Consider the following 11389-nt stretch of genomic DNA (forward strand, 5'->3'; position numbering starts at 1 on the left):
ACAGTATGTAGGTTAAACAGAATACTACATGGTTTGCTGTGTCGTACCAGATTTACACTCGTTGCTTTTTCAATTATTGAAAAGCTCGCTTTCGCTCGCAGTTCAATATTTAAAAAAGCAACTGGTGTAAATCTGGTACGACACAGCAAGCCATGTAGTATTCTCTATTTATCTTTTACACTCTGTTTTGTAGCTCCTTTGTTTTATACTTTTTTACATCTTGAACTCCCTTTGTCTCTTCTAAAATCTGTTATGTCTCTCCATTAAAAAAACTATAAAAAAAATTGACATGATTTTTTCTCCTCCATTGTTTGATGGGTTGTTTGGTTTTATGTCTTGGAACTCTGTTTGCCTCTCCTTTGATTTATTTTGATTTTTTTACCTTGAATTCTGTCTTGTTTCTGATGTCTCTTTAACTTTGTTTTTGCCTCTCCGTTGTTTTATATTTCCTCTCTTCTGGACTATCTTCTTTTATTTTTCATCTCACTTGTAGTCAAATCAAATGATTTTCGTTTGTGAACTCTGGTTGCTTCTCCCTTGAACTATTTGTTGGTGTCTCATTGTACTCTCCTTCCCCGTCTTCTCGTTACACTTTTGTGGGTTTTTTTCTCCCTCGACCTCGTGATTCTGAGCTTTGTAACTGTTGTTACCTCCCCTTCGCCGTCTTCTACTTTTCATCCTTTTCAGTTTTGTTGTCACAGTTTTTGTGTGTGGATTGATTGTTTGTTTATTTGTTTGTTTGTTTGCTTGTTTGTTTACTTGTTTGCTTTTAGCGTCGCTGTCAGTTGCCAGAGTCTGTCACCTCTCTTTTCCTTTGGTGTGTGTTGGTCATTGTCCGTGTCGTAGTTTGTTTGTTGTTTTGTTTGTTTTAAACGTCATGGTCTTCAGTATCCCCGTTTGTCACCCTGAGCCAACTTCATCGTTGTGTCGCTGCATTGGGGTGACCTCTAAATGTGTCGGTCCCACAATCTCAAAGCCCCCCCCCCCCAAAAAAAAAAACAAAAAAAAAAAAAGAAGAAGAAAACGAACCAGTTGCAAACTTGCCAACACTACACGCATTAGCGGGAACTGCGGAGAGAAGTGCAAAGACGTGGTGGCAAAAGATGGAGAATGATAATTATACAGAAAGGTCAAGATGATGAAACTAAAAAAACAAAAAACTGAAACCAAATCTTCAAAACTGCGCAGTCATTGTTTTGCAAGCTTAGATGTACAGCGTTCAATTCCAAGAACTCTTCTACACAATGTTTAGCACATTTAGACAAAGTGCAAACTCTCTAACACGCACAGGCGCGCGCACACACACACACACACACACACACACACACACACACACACACACACACACACACACACACACACACACACACACACACACACACACACTTTCTCCTCTCCCGTCCCAGGCATAGGCCTATATCCTCAAAAAACTAATCCCAAAACTATTTCCAGAACTATCCCCCTCCATCGCCTAACTCCAACCGGAAAACCTTCAAAATAGTAAGAAATTGACACAGCTCCTAATTAGGAAGTTTGAAGGAGGAGCTGCCTTAATCAGCTGTATGTCCATGCTATCTTCATGTGTAGATAAAGGTCACTGTCTTTCACTAAAACAAAATATACTAGTCCTATGTCTTCCAAAGCTGGAACCAGTGTAGGGCAATATGTTTTTGTCTTTTAGTTTTAGCCAAGATAACAAGGTTTTTTTACCATCTTCATGTTAGATAAAGGTCACTGTCTTTCACTGAAACAAAATACAAGCGCAACGTTCTTCTCAGCTGGAACGAGTGTTGGGTAAAATGATTGCTAGACGTTTGCTTCCGTTAAAATGACCTTTTTATGCTCTTCTTTTTATCTTTCTTTTATAAAATCTGAAAACAGTGGTGACAATACTAAAGCGTACGGTGCTATAGAACTATCCTAGACAGTATTATACCTTCACCGGCAAGATACACTTTCACGATTAATGTGCCCCCTTAAACGAAAGACAAACAACAAGAAATGTTATAAAGTAAGATTGTGATGTCTTTGACATTTTGCTTCATACACATTCAAGTTTCACTGCTATGATGCCCCTTTTAATTATCCAACTAAATCCTAAAGTAATTGTGTAATGTCTCTGACATTCCGCTGCATGCACTATCACACGACGTGACGAGATTATCCTCGGCACCAGCTTAGACCATGTTATCCTCTGCACCAGCTTAGACCATGTTATCCTCTGTCCAAACCTACACAAGTTCGATGATATTCATGTCTTTACATTTTAAAGGGATACCTTATCTTGGATGTAACAACGTTTTAGAAAATTCTGATCGCTTTTACGCGTTTAATTTCACGTATGTTTGTGTTTCACGCTTGAAATTTAGTTTCGGAAGTTGGTACAAAGTTTATCTTATCTGATCTACCTGTAAAGTAACTGCTTTTGTGTGTGTGTGAGTGTGCGTGTGTGTGTGTGTGTGTGTGTGTGTGTGTGTGTGTGTGTGTGTGTGTGTGTGTGTGTGTGTGTGTGTGTGTGTGTGTGGGGGTATATCACTTTTTTTCAAGATTGATCATTTGATTGTTGATTTGTTTACATATCTCAGAAATATCATCAGTAATGGTTTGTAGAAAAGTCAAATACCCCATACTCAAGTGTCAGTCATTATCTTGGAATTTAGCACGTTAAGCCCGACTTTGTTTGCTATTTCTGGCCTCAGCACTCCTTGAACCTACAGAAAAGTTATGTTAGATATATCGCTATTTCTCCCAGTTTTGGCTGACCAGTCCATATCCCTCTTTCTGATTAGTATTTCTTTTTTTCACTCTTTCCTTGTACTTTCCAGTATTTCCAAATGTCTTTTCTTTCAAAAAGTAATTAGTCACTTGCCCAACTAAATTCTGGGATAATTACATTTTCATATATACTCTTCAAAAAAAGTTAAGGACCGGTCATGAAATGTTCACAATCCTAAAAATATTCGCCAAAAATCAAGGGTTTGACAATTTGATTGAAACGTCACTTTTTTGAATTAACAAAAGAGCAGTGGGTCTTGCTCTGGGAACATTTTTGGCAGACAGTGTTACTGTGTCATGCTAAACAGGCGGGAAAAGTGAGGTTTTCTTTATAAAGGGGGCAGTTTTCAAAGTCATATGAAATCGGTGCAAGACATGCCAGGACAAAAACCAGTAATGCACGGGCTACAACAGGGTTCCAGCCACGAAACGTGCTCACAAGTTTGTGTTTGTAAAATGACACTGACAAAATAATGCAATGAAACAACATGCCCCTATCACGAAAACGGAGCAAATTGGATAAGGTAAGGGCAGTTTGATGGCTACAAGATGTTTCTGCCAGGCAAGGGGTTCAGAGCTTTGCTGTGTCTCACTTCAAAATCATCGGACTAAAGGAATGGCTTCAAGCAATTGGCAGAGTACAGTTACGCCAATGTTATGGTTGGCCTACAGTCACCACAACAATGAAGGATCGCCTCATCCAAATGAAGGTCATGCAGCAAAATAGGTTACTGAAAAGGTAGCAGGCATCGACCATGAGCTGCCACCACACACTGTTGTCAGTAATCAAAGTGTTACAACCTGCTTACACGCTTTCAACTTCAGTGAAGACGCCCAGTCCGCAAAACAACATTGACTGCCCACCATCCCGCTGCCCACAGCCTGGTGCACTCAATATGTGAGGTGTTTACGTCATCGTAGGGCTCAGTTCTTGTTTACATATGGGTCCCGCCTCTTCTTGGGTCCTGCTGACGGACGCATCAGAGTCTGGAGGCGTCGTAGAGAGCGCTTTGCAGATGGCGCTGTTCTAGAACGAAATCGTTTGATGGAGGCTCTGTGATGGTCCGGGGAGAGATCACCTTACGTCGTAGGACATCTCACTACCGATTAGTGGGAGATTAACTAGTGATCGCCGCCGGAATAAGATTGTGCAGTTTTTCGTTTTAAGAAATACTACTGTTGTGAATTTGAAATCAGAGGGTTGTCTAGAGTAACAAGCTCTAGCGTTGTTTTCGCGAACATGTTTGACGTGACATTTTCTGGAGACAGTTCTTCAATAAAACAGTACAGAAAAAATTAAATAATCAAACATTGTCAATTTTGTATGGCATGCATTTGAAAAAGTGGTTCTTAACTTTTTTTGAAGGGTATATGTTTTTTTGTTTTTAAATTTAGGTGTTTTTGTTTTTGAAGTGGGGAAGCAATAAAGAGTTCGTCGATATCAAAACTGAAATGTCGTTGATATAACTTTTGCAATGAGCTCAGTTTTGCCCAATAGGAAGGTTTCCGCCAGTTATCTCTCTGAGGTTTTGGGTGCTTAGGGAGTACCGTGCCCCTTGCGGGGGCATAACACATCGAGGTCACAAGCAGGGTCAAGGGGAAGGTCGGCCGGGCGGACAGGAGTATGACGGCTTACTAGTGCCAAAACCTGGCGTTACCCACTATCACGTGATAATTACTAATTAACGCTGTCGTCAGTTACTGTTTTCATCTGTTAGTTACTAATTTTCACGGGAAAATTACTAATTTTTAGTTTTGGCACTAGCAATCCGTCAGGAAGTGAGCCAAAATAAAAAATTAGTAATTAACAGGTGAAAGTTAGTAATTTTTTCCCAAAAAATTTACTAATTTTCCCTTGATAATTACAATTATGAGGTGTTGGCACTAGTAAACCGTCATACAGGAGACTACAATTGGAAGGTTTCCGCCAGTTATCTCCGTTTGATGTTTTGGGTGCTTAGAGAGTACCGTGCCCCTTGCGGGGGCATACAACATCGAGGTCACAAGCAGGGTCAAGGGGAAGGTCGCTGGGCGGACAGGAGACTATTGACCAATGGAAATCTACGTAACATATTATATCATAGCAATACTGTCCGTTACTGCTATTTCGTGAAGGAAGCTGTAAGCGTTATTTTCTTCAAAGAAATACGTTCCCCGCAGAAAACAAACACTTTCCGTAAAAGTCATCGTCCCTACACAAGACCGTCAATCATTTGCAGAGTGTTGCTCATGTTATAGGCTTCTTTTCTTCGTCAAGAAAACACGGTTCTAACAGAAAACAAACACCATTGCTTAAGTTCATCCCCAGGATACAAGGGTATCGCTTTCTCCCAGATAGCTGTTCAAACAATCAAGTGTAAAATCGTGTATTATGGAAGACATGTTTAATGTGGCCAATCGTCATGGGCGCATCTGTTGAACTGGACATCAAAGAAGCAAACTGTTTTACAAACTAAACTGATAGCTCGGTGAAGAGGGGTTACGAAGGTGACCGAGAGTGCTGCTTGTAGCTAACTGTTTTACAAACTAAACTGATAGCTCGGTGAAGAGGGGTTACGAAGGTGACCGAGAGTGCTGCTTGTAGCCTATACAGTAACCCAAAATAGCATTTTATGCACTGAAGAAAAAAAGGCTTTTTTCTCTCCTACATTGGTTCAAAGTGAACTTGTAGGTGCTGTTTTCGATTAGTTTTTAAAAAGATATTTCCACCCAGGAGGAATGATAGTTAACCAATTTAATGTGAACTTTAATCACAGGAGGTCTCTATTCTTGGAGTCTCTTTCTTTCTGAACGGGGAAAACGGACTGAAGTTATAATGTGAATCACGCAGGCGTACATATAAGGAGAAAGAACCGGTACCATAACTACTGGGGTAGGCAAAAGTGACCTTCTATACATGGCTAAGTTTTTTTTTAAATCGGAGTTTACAATTAAATATGTCCCTGAAGTTGGTTGCTTTGCAGAAGGGAATGAAGACAAGATAGAGACAAAGGAAATCTGCATTCCATATGTGTTGCCTCTAATCCGTGATGTCTTGTTTCTTTCTTTCTTTCTCTCTTTCTTTCTTTCTTTCTTTCTATCCTTCATATTTGTTATCTTCTTTTACTTTCTTTCATTGAACAAAGTGTTTTTCCTTGATTGTGTAGCTGTAACATTTCAAGCAGGTAGCAAGATGCGCGGAAATATTTGTGGGAGAGGCAAAATCCTTTCACACAAAAAAAGGTAACTTTAACAACATATGATCTGTGAAATCTTAATGACGTCTGAAGAGATAGAAACTGACTGCACTTTACTTATGAGAATAAAAGGTTTAATCTCTCTCTCTCTCTCTCTCTCTCTCTCTCTCTCTCTCTCTCTCTCTCTCTCTCTCTCTCTCTCTCTCTCTCTCTTTCTCTTTCTCTCTCTCTGTCTCTCTCTGTCTCTCTCTGTCTCTCTCTGTCTCTCTCTGTCTGTCTGTCTGTCTGTCTCTCTCTCTCTCTCTCTCTCTCTCTCTCTCTCTCTCTCTCTCTCTCTCTCTCTCTCTCTCTCTCTCTCTCTCTCTCTTAGTTTAGCAGGGACAGATTGTAAGACTAGGCGTGAGCCTAAAATCTCCATCCTTGAGTAATAAAGTTCGTTCGTTCGTTCGTTCGTTCTCTCTCTCTGTCTCTCTCTGTCTCTGTCTCTCTCTCTCTCTGTCTGTATCTCTTTCTCTCTCTCTCTCTCTCTCTCTCTCTCTCTCTCTCTCTCTCTCTCTCTCTCTCTCTCTCTCTCTCTCCTCTCACCCCCCTCTCTCTTTCTATCTGCGGCACCTACTGTTTTGACCTGCGTTAATGTTGTTTCATTCGCAGTCCTCTGATTCCCTTTGAGCAGTTTCAAAGCATGACTGGTTGTTAGAAGACATCTGCCCTTCTCGCCTGCCTTGAATTGTTCGACATTATTGAACAACATGGAAGTTACATGTTTGTTCGCATGGGACAGGTGACTGCTACCTGCTGCGCTATCGAGAAGTACAAAATAATAACGGAAAAGGGTACCTTCGGAGATATTCTAGAACAAATACTAATTTTTCTTTGGCCAGCCTGCCGTTTTCTTTTCTGACTTTTTCCTCGGTTTTTTTAAAAATATTTTTTTGCCCTTTAATTTTTGTTTGTGTGTCTGTCCTTCAGTTTCACATGGCATGCGTCTTACTAAACTGAGCCGAAACGTTACAGTCACCAGAACTGTGAGACTCTTGTAAGTGAGACATCCTCGCTCTCTTCTCTGCCTGTCTCTCTGTATGTCTACAGGTCTGTCTGTTTGTCTGTCTGTCTGTATTTGTATCTGGTTCTCTCTGTCTCTCTCTGTCTCTGTCTCTCTCTCTCTCTCTCTCTCTCTCTCTCTCTCTCTCTCTCTCTCTCTCTCTCTCTCTCTCTCTCTCTCTCTCAACTCTTTCAAAAATCAACTTATCGAGCACCGTAACACGAAATTATTCATGATTTCATGAAATAATTACTCTTGATTTCTTTTTACATGTTATAAAGTTATGGCTCTGCATACGCATCGTTTTAGTTCATCAATAGTAATAGCATTAGCAATCTGTTAATACTGTTGATTATTTTAAAAAATGTGTTATGAAAAACTTGCGTTTGAGCTTTTCTGATTTTTTGGGTCGATTTTAACGCGGTAACTTTGCTTCTGCAAATTTTATTTTGGGGGCTGTATGTGTTGTAGACACTACCTAATGTAAAATCAATGTTTGTTGAATACGACAGTGGAACGAATCACCTTTCCGTTCATATAACTGCTTTCATAATAAACGGCCACATTATACAGATATGCACGTAAACGTATCTGCCTAGTTTTGTTTAATGACAGGTAGTATGGGTATTCTTGGAGGGGGTCCCGGGACGCACTAAACTTGAAAAGAGCGGGTCCCGCGACGCACTAAACTTGAAAAGAGCGGGTCCCGCGACGCACTAAACTTGAAAAGAGCGGGTCCCGCGACGCACTAAACTTGAAAAGAGCGGGTCCCGCGACGCACTAAACTTGAAAAGAGCGGGTCCCGCGACGCACTAAACTTGAAAAGAGCGGGTCCCGCGACGCACTAAACTTGAAAAGAGCGGGTCCCGGGACGCACTAAACTTGAAAAGAGCGGGTCCCGCGACGCACTAAACTTGAAAAGAGCGGGTCCCGGGACGCACTAAACTTGAAAAGAGCGGGTCCCGGGACGCACTAAACTTGAAAAGAGCGGGTCCCGGGACGCACTAAACTTGAAAAGAGCGGGTCCCGGGACGCACTAAACTTGAAAAGAGCGGGTCCCGGGACGCACTAATTTTGCATTGTCATGCGGACAGTCATGCAGTATTGAAGATATCGCCTGCTGGTTTCAGGACACAGTGAACCAGAGCGTGCACTACGATTGATTTTAAACACGAGAACACTTTAGTGCCGGATATGTACCGACGCAAATTTGCGGAGTAAATTTACCGATATGCCAAATAACGCTTTTGTGAAGGTCTACCCAAACTTCCAGGAATCCTCCTGGTTTTTGGGACCCTAGGTAGCTCACTTAGTAGAGCACTAGACTTGTGATCGGAAGGTCGCAGGTTCGATTTCGGGCCGGGACGGACACGGGTCAGCTTTATGTGAAGACCCAGAGACGGAAGCCATGTCCCACCCCCGTGTCACCACAATGGTACATAAAAGACCTCGGTCATTCTGCCATAAGTGCAGATGGCTGATACCACCTAACCACGCATCCACGAGAAGCTGCATGGACCTGTGGAGGCTCTACATAAGACCACCAACTTCATTTCCAGAGCTGGACTCCAAGTGTAAAGGCGAACGACAAGAAGAGCTAACCACGCATACACTTGTGTATCTCGTCAAAAGCCATGAGGGCGTAAATCTCGTTTCATATAACCCATATCGTGTCCTCAAGAGGCGAAATATTTGGCCTGTAGGACATAAAGCATTGTCTCTTTCCTTTCCTGTAGGTAGAGCGTCTGTTGGGAGCCCAGGACATAAAGCATTGTCTCTTTCCTTTCATGTAGGTAGAGCATCTGTTGGGAGCCCAGGACTGAGGCACACCAAGCGAAAGTGGGTGCCAACCAAGATGGAGAGAACGCGAAAGTGGGTGCCAACCAAGATGGAGAGAACGCGAAAGTGGGTGCCAACCAAGATGGAGAGAACACACCGCGGAGTCTGATTCGTTGAAATCACATCAAATCTCAGTTTCAACTAATCCAACACTGTGGCTGGCTCCCACCCGGTTGGTAACTTTCTCGTGCACCTCGGCCCTAATCGCGACCAGCATCCTTGAAACAAACTTAAAACTCAAAAGGGAGTTCTGAAAAATGCACCCCAACCACATCCACGCCCCCCCCCCCTCCACCTACCCCGCCAGTCCCGCCTCAATCTTCATGGCATAACCTTTAAAAATATAGGCAGGCAGATGGAGTTAGCTCTTAATTTAAAGTAAGACTGCAGCAAAGAAAATTAAAAAAAAAAAGAAAGAGTGGAAAGAAAGACAAGACAGTGGTTTATTTTCCTAGAGCAAGGGGAATAAATTATACCAAATAACAACGTTTCTTGATAGATAAGTCCTGCTTGAAAAAAAAATCAAACTATAATGTAGAAAGAAAGAAAAGGGAAAAGAAAATCACAAAAGTAACAAAACCTACCTTGCAAACGGAAAACTTACAAGAAGTTTTTGACGATGTTCACAAAAAGTGGTCCGTCCAGACAGAGGTTGTTTGTTTTATAATGAGGGCACACGACTCACTCTTTGCTTGCTTCAGAACTCTGCAGACTTCAAATTCAGTTCACAATAACCCAACGTGGTCAAATTGGACACAGTAGAGAGTAGATTAACGTCCTTGGCTCTTTTACAAAACTTCAAAGACAGAAGAACCAAGCCTGTAAAAAGAAAGAATCAAAATCACTGTCCTTTCAAGAAAAGAGTCGACGTTTTAGAGAGCTAATTTCATCAGTTCAACGTTCCTCAGGTTATTTTTGTCTCACACTTCTTCAAGCTTGAACGATAAACTCCACTTGATCTTCGGTCGCGACCTTTCCAACTCAGCACTTCAGTTTTTTTTCTCTTCTCCTTTCTTCTTTATTGAGTTCCGGGAAAGTATTTGTCTCGTGATTTCCAAAGTTGACAGAAAAGACACGAAAAGAAGAAGGGAAAAAGTCAGAGACAGCTAAAACCTAGCAAACAGAGTGTGTATAATAACAGGACTGTCCTGGCAAAGTGTGTGTGTCGAGGATAGAGGCGAAAGAATAGCACCGCCCGGTCTCTCTGTGTCGTCCTTTTTCTCTCTCGGACCAAGCGTGCTGCACGTGCTAGAAGCTAGAAAAGTGACAGCGTCGAAAGCGCACCAATCGTTTTGTCGTACAGCTAGAGTGGGCGAGACACAAGGCTTGGCTACGGACAGGGAGACGGAGGGGAAACTAGTCTGTGATTGGCTCCATCAGAAATCAGTTAATTTCAGGTATAAACAAGAAGAAAATGTCTAGCGGGAGAAGAGAGAGAGAGAGAGAGAGAGAGAGCAAGAGAGAGAGAGAGAGAGAGAGAGAGAGAGAGAGAGAGCGTAATGCTGAAAGGATTATCATTATTTTATGCTTATGGAAGCTAAGTGTGGGTCTGCTGCTACGCTGGCGCGCACAGCTGCCGGAGTGTTTCTGTCCAGTGATGAAATCATTGTCTCTGCGTGGGTGTATGCCTGTGCGTGTGAGTGTTTGCTTCGTTCGTTCAGTTCTTTTTCTTGTCACAGTCAGATTCTGTGGCTTTCGCTTTTGGTCCTGTAATGGTTAAGTAGTTAGTATTTCCGTTTGGAAGGATCAGGGTGCAGCAAAAATTGATTTCCCTGTAAAATTGAGGTTTGGCTCATGCCCGCATACACGATAACACGCACAAAACTTTGGCGAGCGCGCGCACACCGACAGACAGACACACAGAGCCGCATACTAAATTCAAACTAGTATTTTATATATCATTAGCAGGAATATCCGGCTGACACTAAGATACAACAACATACCCAACCGCTCACTTAAAACCAAATACCTATGCACTTGCACACGAAGATCATGGATACAGAAGAAAACAAAATACAATTTAAAAAAAGTTCTCCCCGACAGGGAATCGAACCCGAGACTCATAGCTCTATAAGCGCCGAATAACCCTAACCCGCTGCACCGTCGATGTCGCTGAGTGGTGGTGGCCCGACACTGGAAGGAAAGAATAAAACGTGACGAGTGAATGTATCGCCAATCAACTGTCGTTGAAACATTCCGTAATTGACATTTTCTATGTATACTCAACATATCGTAACCATAACCTGGCCATGAGTGGCATGAATACAACAGATAATTTTTGTGAAGGATTCGATCAAAAATAGACACACACACACACACACACACACACACACACACACACACACACACACACACACACACACACAAACAAACACTATACATGTTTATTACATTTGTCGTTCTAAATATAATGTCTGGAATAGGTCTGGTGTACACATAAAAGTCTTTTTTCTACTTTGTTTAGCTCTCTCTCTCTCTCTCTCCTCTCTATATCTGCCTCCTTCCCTCTCTCTCTCTCTCTCTCTCTCTCTCTCTCTCTCTCTCTCTCTCCTCTCTA

At 42.0% G+C, this 11389-nt stretch overlaps 1 protein-coding gene across 2 annotated transcripts in view; it reads right to left on the bottom strand.

The window, feature by feature from the left end:
* LOC138966225 (uncharacterized) overlaps nt 1–10071 on the bottom strand; it is a 77521-nt gene extending 67450 nt beyond the window's left edge. The window contains exon 1 of one of the 2 annotated variants that reach the window (XM_070338367.1): nt 9437–10071. The gene's annotated coding sequence lies outside the window, so the exon portion shown is untranslated. Of the gene's footprint in view, nt 1–9416 lie in introns of both variants that reach the window. The other variant, XM_070338366.1, reaches the window with a different exon arrangement.
* Between the last annotated feature and the right edge of the window lie 1318 nt (nt 10072–11389).

The sequence above is a fragment of the Littorina saxatilis genome, linkage group LG5 (assembly GCF_037325665.1).
Source record: "Littorina saxatilis isolate snail1 linkage group LG5, US_GU_Lsax_2.0, whole genome shotgun sequence".
Classification (NCBI taxonomy): Eukaryota; Metazoa; Mollusca; class Gastropoda; order Littorinimorpha; family Littorinidae; genus Littorina; species Littorina saxatilis.